Raw genomic sequence first — 9,046 nt, 5'->3', positions numbered from 1 at the left:
TTTATTTTTCTTTTTTTGTCTAGTGTTATAATTTCTTTTTTTTTTAATATTAAAAATGACTAGGCAGTTTTTTTTTTTTAATAGATAATTTTGAAAATATAGATTAGTAGGAGAATGTACTATTTTGTAAGTATTTTAAGTGGAATTGAAGATATATTTTTACTAAATTGTCTTTAAGTTTTTTTCCTGTTAAACGTAAGGGGTTAAGCCTAAAATTTAGGGATATTTCTAAACTACATAAAAATCCAGTCCAAATAAGATAAGTCCCTTAAATAGTATAGTAGTATAGATATATAGGATAAATTATAAATTAAACTCCTAAAGTTTGAGGGTATTTAAATTTTGTACTCTGAAGTTTCAAAATTTGAAATTTATCTCTTAAAATTTTTTGGTGTTTGGATTTTTCACCTTGATATTTCAGAATTTGGATTTTATCCCCTAAAGTTTTGGAGTATTTGGCTTTTATGGTCCAAATTATGAAACTTTAGGGAGAAAATCCAAACACCCATAAAATTTATGGGGTAAAATCCAATTTCTGAAATATTAAGGCGTAAAATTCAAACACCTCAAAACTTCAGGAAGTAAAATCCAAATTCTCATACTTCATGGTGTAAAATTCAAACACTTCTAAACTTCAACAGTGTAATTTTTTATAATGTTGTGAGATTTTGTTGTGCCTCTAAACTTTTTTTTTTTAAAGACCTCTCATTTTTGGGTTACAATATTTCTTACTGGATAGATTCAGTGATACGTAAAACTTCACAACTTTTCTTCATAATTATTAAGGTTTCATGTTGTGCTTTGTGCAGGGTAAAATTGATAAACTCATGTAAAAATAATACCAATTACCATTTGTCAGCTCGATTAAGTTAGGAAAATTGTGATTTTTTTTTTGTTTTTTGGGGGGGGTTGTTTCTAGCCTTATTCTTGGGTCTAAACTCTAAAGTCTAAACCCCAAGACTTGGATCCATTCTCTTGGCTGAAGATTCGATTTTATTGTGTTCTGGTCCTTCTGGAAGATCAAAAACCTCTATCTCGTTTGAATATGGAAGAGTTTATAAAGGAATCTTCCATAACCAAGCGATGTGCACTCATTCTGATCAATTTTGACTCCAAATTCATTGTATAAACATTTTGTAGTTTGCCTCCTACAAAGCAACAACTGCACCTAATACCCATTTTACAAAGCAAAAACATTCAAGAAAGACAATAGTTATATCAAATTATAGTGCCATTACTCACAACTACATATATATATATATATATATGAGATGAGTTCAAGTTATACATTTTTTAAACCGTTAGATTTAAGTAGATCTAACAGTTAAAAAAAGACCTTCACTATTACAAATATTCTTATTATGATCTCATTTATTACTCTCATTTATTACATTCTAAACATATCTCTAAACCCAAAAACGTTTGACGTCTCTCTCTCTCTCTCTCTCCATAGTTGTCAGTATCATACGATACGTACTATGTGTAAAAAGTTTTGTATCATATCAGCATATCGTACATGCTCATAAATCGTACGATACAGTGTGCGTATCGTATAAATCGTTTCGTATTGTAAAATCATACGTATCGTACGATACATAGATAAGTGCTTTAAAATGAGATTTTTTTGTTAAAATTTTTACTTTTAATTGAATCTAACGAGTTGTTAGATTTGTTTTTAACACAAAATTATTAAGTTACTTAATTTTGCCTAATAAAATAACATATTCATAAGTTTTTTTTCCTCTCTCTTTCTCTTATAAAATTTGGACTACACAGTACATATTTACACTTCATTTTAATATTTACAAATTTATTTTCTATACTATGAATAAGATATTAATTGACAATATAATTATTTTTTATTTTTGTCATTATTGTTATAAGTACAAGAAACTAGAATGCCAAGAAGAAATATCTATTTTTTAATTATTAAAATAAAAGGAATAAGAAGAGATAGTAAATGTTAATGATGATGAAAAAAAATTTAATGAAGAAATAAGTTTGTAAAATGATAAACATGAAGATAGCATTGACTTAGATGGGGTTTATTAGGCAATCTATGAAAATAAATTATTATTTTTGGGTCATTTGTAATATATTATCACTTCTGAATTTAAGCCATTTGAATGTTTATGTTATAAATATATGCTAGTTTGATTTATTTAGTTAGTTTATTAAATATTATTACATAAGTGATGAATAAATTAGTCATTAGTTGAATATATTTAAAATTTATAATGAATATACCATTTATATATGTATATCTATAATTTTTTTATAAATTTTATTAAGTGTTTGTGTATTTTACGATACAATACACGATACGAAAAAATCGAAAATCGATTCATAATACGATTCACGTTTTAACAACTATGTCTTTCTTCTTCTCCATCATTGCTCCTCCACCATTGTTCCACCCAGGTTGCCAAAAAAAAAAACTAACACTTGACTTTGGAAGCTAGGCACAATAGTACTAATTGTCATACCTTGACTTACAGCGTTGACTGTGGAAGCTCTTTTGCATTGCATTATTCAACATAGCCATGATGTTTAAATTTTTTCTTTGCCAGGGAATAGCGAGTTGCCAAAAATGGGCTTGGCTCAAAACAAATAAAGAAGAAGAAGGAAAAAGAAAAAGAAAAAGCAAAGTAGTGTTTGGTCACTCTCAATGTGTGAAGCACATTTCATGCTAAAATTTTCTTGTGATAACAGTACACTACCCCAAATGGGTCAAGAGTCAAGACAAAAGCATTTTGCTATCTCTATGCTGATAACATAGATACAACTAACAGAGATAGATAGAGACGAATATTTAGAGATAATATTAAGAATTTAGGATATATAGTTACAAAGTTTGAATTACTTTTAGTTTTTATATATTCGGATAGGTATGCGAGAGGGACGTGCAAAATTCATCTACTTCCTTCCTTAAATTGAAGAAATTATAGAGTCCTCTGGTAGACCATGTCACTTATCCACCATTCCACTAAAAAACTTTCACTTATTTAAAATTGCTAAGTCAGTAATTAATTTATGTTTAAAAAAAATTTCTAACTAACAATTTTAAACAAGTGACAATTTTTTAATAAAATAGTGAACCACATCATTTGTTCAACATATAAATCTTGTAATTTCTCCTTAAAATGAGTCAAGAAAAACCTGCTTGCCGACCCAACTGTTTAGGTTGGAAAAAGCTTTTCATTCAATTATTCCTCCAATTTTGGTTGTCACCGACCTCTCAAGTGCAAAAACAGAACCCCACATGGCACACGACGTTGTTCGGCTTGTTTTTTTTCTTTTCTTTTTTTTCTTCCGCTGGCAAGCTGTAGAGGTGGAACGTACAATGGCGGAACAATGGCCTACGGCTTTAGAGATATTTCCTGAATTTCATTGTTGGTTAAAATGGAGACTTTCGTGACCTGCACCTTCAAAAAATATCATATAGCCCATAATTTCGTACCTCATTTGATTTTTCTTTTTCTTTTTTTTCTTTTACGGAGATGTACATAATACACTATATAAAGTTTAATTCCTCCCTCTTAGTGTAACTATCAAATTATTTATATATTAAAAAAAATCATATAAATATAAGAAGTTTGGTAGTGAAAAAAAGAAAAGGAAGAATGATACAATTTATACATTCAAAACAAAGCCTAAATCCTATAAATATGAGAAGTTTGCTTGTGAAAAAAGAAAGGAAAGAATAACTACTGAATAAGAAAAGAAGATATCTATTAACGTGCCTTTTTAAGGCAAAAAGTTACTAGGACTTAATTTGAAAACCCAATACAAACTATTTTACAAAAATTTTTACAAACTGTTGATGCGGTGAGTAATTATTGATAAATGAAAAAATGATATTAATGATGGGCTTAGATGAAAACCAATAAAAGGTTAGTCACATCAGCAGTTTGTAAAAATATTGTAAAATAGTTTGTGACTATAGTATTACTCATCAATATCAATCAATCAATCAATATATATATATATATATAAAAACAGAGAACTCGTGGGAAAGCATGAAGTTCTACCAAGTGGCATATTATATGATATTCTTTTCATTTGGGCTTCCACATTATCTAAATTTAGCATTTATTTCAAACTATTAAGTAATGGCAAAAGCATTTATTTCAATGCATTAATAAAATTCAAAAAATTTGTATATATTTATAACTTTACATGCTTTGAATTGATACAAATGGATCTAAAAAGTCATAGGAAATGTAGAAATCAAAAAAACTTTTCAATTTTCTGCATAAGACTAACTTCGATGTAGAATTGCAAGAGTCGGATTCAATGAATGGGGTAATTAATATTATTTGTCTCCACATTTGTCCAATATAAATCCTCATTTCCATTGGACTTCAAAATTAAACTTCCATAATTTTCTCACAATATCTTTGTTTTTCTTTCTAAGAGGTATGCTAATTTTCAAAATATTATGTTCGTCTTAAATATTTTGTTTAAATTTTATGTATAAATTTTTACTTATATAGCATTGTAATTTATTTAGGCTTATTTTTTCATATTATGTGCCAATTTATTTTTTTGGTTTTCTGTATGATGTGTATACTCGGTAAAGATCTATTTTTTGCTACTTTTAGTTCAATTAAAATTTGGAGATTAAATTGTGATATTATTGCATCACTATGACATTATTTTTTCTGTTGTTGTATCATGAAATTCTGAAAGTTTTTATAGTTAATTGATATATAAAACATATATAATACAAGAAAGACACTTAGGAGCCAACAAGTTTGTAGGTGACAATATGAACTATAATCTGGTGACATTTCTTGGTTGCATGAATTAGAGAAATTTTCCCCTCAATGTATTTAATTTGAATTTAATTTTAGTAGAAAACCTCATATATTAAGTGTGACTAACAATAATAGTATTCATGAAATCAATGGGTCATAAATAATTTCTTACAAAACTTATCAAAATGCATCGCGCTTCGTGCGGGATATCGGCTAGTTAATCAAGTAGGTGGATTTTGTGTGGATGTAATCTAGACACGTGGACAAATTCACTCAATGTATACTAAAAAGCCAATTATATAGGTTAAGGATTATTTAGAGTTTTTAGAGTAACTCTACCATATAATTCTTAAAATTTTATTCATCCATTTTCAAATGGTTGGATTAAATTTTATTACATCATCAATAATTAAAAAAAAAAAAAAAGATAGTTAACATTTGTATAAATGTTAACGTTAAGATAAAATATAATCTACTCATTTCAAAATATAAGATATAGGAATTATAGACAATTTCACAATGGAGTTACATTAAGAACCATTGAGAATCATAATCCCTCCATAGTGAAGTGATCACCTTAATTCTAGAACACCTTAATCATAGTGACAACATATATAAAATTTACTTTTTAACCTATAACAATAAGTATTTTACTTATCATCAAATATTTAATCAAAAGTAACTAACAAAATCGTAAATTGTTTCTCCATTTGTAAAGTTCTATACGATCCATTATTTTATAAACGAAATTAATCTTTGATACGGTTTAAGAATCAAAATCGTATTCCCTTCTTTGGCTGATGCCCATGGTATAAGCAAATAATAATAATAATAATAATAATAATGGCTGCATATTTGAAGTGAATTTGATTTCCATGTGCTGAGCGCAGAGCCACAGATCCACCCTCTGGAGAGGGTAAAGATTTTTATAAAAAAAGATATAAAAAAAAATCGTGATGCACAACTAGCAATACAATAGATGTCGGTTTCTCAGCCGTTTATTCTCCAAAAATAATAACAATAATAATAAAAGATGTCGGTTCAACTTTTTGATAGCTCTTTCTCCCCACCCCCACCCCCCCCCCCCCCCCAAAAAAAAAAAAATAAGATTGAAAGCAATCACCAACCTTATTAGATCTCAAAATATCTATCAGTCCACCAGTGAGCTTTTGATCAATGGCCATGTGATAAGGAGAGGACCTTGTAGCCTCCTCTAAGTGGTGTATTCTCTCCAGCTTCTGCCAAGTACTTCGTCAACATGTTTGCTCCATATTCCTAGCCAACGGCCATCAATGTAATCCATGGCCTTGCCTTATTGATGAACTGTATAGCTTTGGAGATATCATCGCTGTTAGCAGCTGTAAATAACCTACAGAAAATAGAATAGTAAAGAAGCTCCTACTATCAGCACATTCAAAAGTAACCTGTATTAGACGAAGAACTTCTAGGGTGTAGAATGGGAGGCAAAAAGCGATAAGCTATTGAAATGGTTGAAGAAGTAAATAGGATTGTGGCTAAGAACAGTGATATCTAAATCAGGAGCCAAAGCAGATCGAGAAGATCTTCTATATAAGGATGTACCTAATCACTTAGTAGTATTGTTATTTATTTATTTCTTATGTTGTTGTCATCATCGTCAAAAATATGAAATATTTGGCCGTAATTAGGCGTATTGTTCTTTGGAATTTGGTTGAATGTATTGCTTCTAAGAAGAGAATGTTTGGGTTGACAGTTATTGAAGAAAAAAAACCAAAAAGGCTGAGCATGAGATTGATTAAAACTTACCATGAAAACAACTACTTTGAAGTTAAAGCGGCAAGGTTTCCTAACATGCCCACACCACTAAATTTAAAATTTAAAAATTAAAAATTAAAAAACTGGTTGGTCCTAATTCACCCCACACATCTGGAATGTGATCCCTCATTGCTTGATGTGGTGCAATGAAAAACCATGTAAAGTATTTGTCATGGTAAGAATGTGGAAACACATACTTACAAAGATGCCCTTAAATCAATGTCATAGTAGTGAAGCTAAAATTTTCTTAACAGTGACTTATGAACAATTATGAAGCATATATAAATCATTAAACAAACTTTTTTAAAAATCAATTACATAGATAACAAATACTCACAAAGCCTTGGTAGCTTCTCAAAATTATCAAAGGAAATTGAAACTCAACCACAATGCCTTGGCTATATTTTTCCATTTTCATCACCCTTTCTTCTACCAAAGTTCCAGACTTGTCCTGTAAATTCACCTACTCGATTGCCCTGTTTTCAATTGATATAATAGTGGTTAGGTTTTCAATTGATATAATAGTGGTTAGGATGTTGATTAGTGTTCCACCTAGTTCCTTAAGTTCCATATAGGTTCTAAAGTAAAAGCTATGTAAACATGGGATTATGGAGAAGAGTTTATCGGATTTTAGAAAAGTTTGTAGGAAAATATATGAAATTTTCCCCTATGCATTGAATAGGGCTCAAAATTTTTTTTTTTTTCATATAATAGAAAATAAATAAATAAATTGCTGTAATTCTGTCAAATTTATCATTGCTCCTCATATGTAGAGTCCTACTGAGACCTAGCATCAAACACCTCACGGCACTATTATAGAGACTCTTTTTATCATTTTGTTGAATAAAGCAAAAACTGATATTTAAACTGCCACAATTAAAAGCACAACCACCATTCAAAATTTGAGAGATAATTAGGATAATTAATTGATATTTAGTTATAATAAAAAAGTAAGACGAAGCAAAAGAAGAGTTTGAAGAAGTTACCCACGACTGGATTAGACAATAACTGAATCAAGCAAAGAATGAACTTTGCCCATACACACAAATCATCTTTCACCATCATCATCCAAAAATCTCTACTTGAATCTCAAATCATGAACCTAGAATCACAAAAATCATAGGACCTCTTCTTCAGCTTGCTCTTGCTATGGTCTAACAAACTACATGCCCAAAAGAACACCATATGAATAGTTTCAGATTAGTCTATATGCCCAAGCTGAAGGAAATTAGCAAGAGCAATTGGAGTTAGTAAATTTTTTATTAATTTAAAGGAGAAGAGAACAGCGTCAGATTTGGGAAATTTTGGGCCACTCCTCTCCTGTCTCTCTTTCGCAATGTTCATCTAGAACTAGACTCCCCAAATCTTCAATTTCTATAAGGAGTTATAGGAATGAAGTTCAGTAGTGACTTTAACTTTGGGCAATCGCAGATCTTTAAAATCGTTTTTTGCTTTTGGGTTGTGGGTTTGATATGGTCTGATTATGGTGGTTTGTGTGTTGCAATTGTTATGGGTGGTGGTGCTATTGCTGCCTGCTGAGTTGTAGTGGTTGTGGGTGAAACGGGAAAGGAGAAGGGGAACAGGAGAAATAGGGTTTGAGGAAGGAGATCTCTTGGTTTGTGGGTATGGTGGGTTTTGATTGAGCAAGGAGAAGGCAGAGAGTTGATTTTGCGTTTATCTAGTTTTAGAAAAGTTTTATGTTGCGTGATTTTTTTTTTTTTTAAATATTGTGCTTACGTGAAAAATTGTGGGAGTTTCAAAAGTTTCAATTTTATATTGATACATTGACAAGAGAGAGGAGAGGGAGTTTGTGGAGATGAGTGCAAAAGGGAGCTAAATTCTTAAGCAATCTGATTTTCCTTTCCTTTTCCTCCAAAAGGTAACTCAAAATAAAAGAGTCGCATCCAATGCACAAAACTCCCACTTTTGCGGGGCGTGGGAGATGTCAAGCTAATAAAATAGCATATGATAATACAATTAAAAATCTCTATTCACTAGTTAGATAATAAGTTTAGTTTATCTCTAAAATCGTTTTTTGCTTTTGGGTTGTGGGTTTGATATGGTCTGATTATGGTGGTTTGTGTGTTGCAATTGTTGTGGGTGGTGGTGCTATTGCTGCCTGCTGAGTTGTGGTGGTTGTGGGTGAAACGGGAAAGGAGAAGGGGAACGGAGAAATAAGGTTTAAGGAAGGAGATCTCTTGGTTTGTGGGTATGGTGGGTTTTGATTGAGCAAGGAGAAGGCAGAGAGCTGATTTTGCGTTTATCTAGTTTTAGAAAAGTTTTATGTTGCGTGAAATTTTTTTTTTTAATATTGTGCTTACGTGGAAAATTGTGGGAGTTTCAAAATTTTCGATTTTATATTGATACATTGACAAGAGAGAGGAGAGGGAGTTTGTGGAGATGAGTGCAAAAGGGAGCTAAATTCTTAAGCAATCTGATTTTCCTTTCCTTTTCCTCCAAAAGGTAACCCAAAATAAAAGAGTCGTATCCAA

Source organism: Quercus suber, unplaced genomic scaffold, assembly GCF_002906115.3.
Source record: "Quercus suber isolate HL8 unplaced genomic scaffold, Cork oak 2.0 scaffold_562, whole genome shotgun sequence".
In the NCBI taxonomy this organism is placed as follows: Eukaryota; Viridiplantae; Streptophyta; class Magnoliopsida; order Fagales; family Fagaceae; genus Quercus; species Quercus suber.
Note: the sequence above shows the minus strand (reverse complement) of the source record.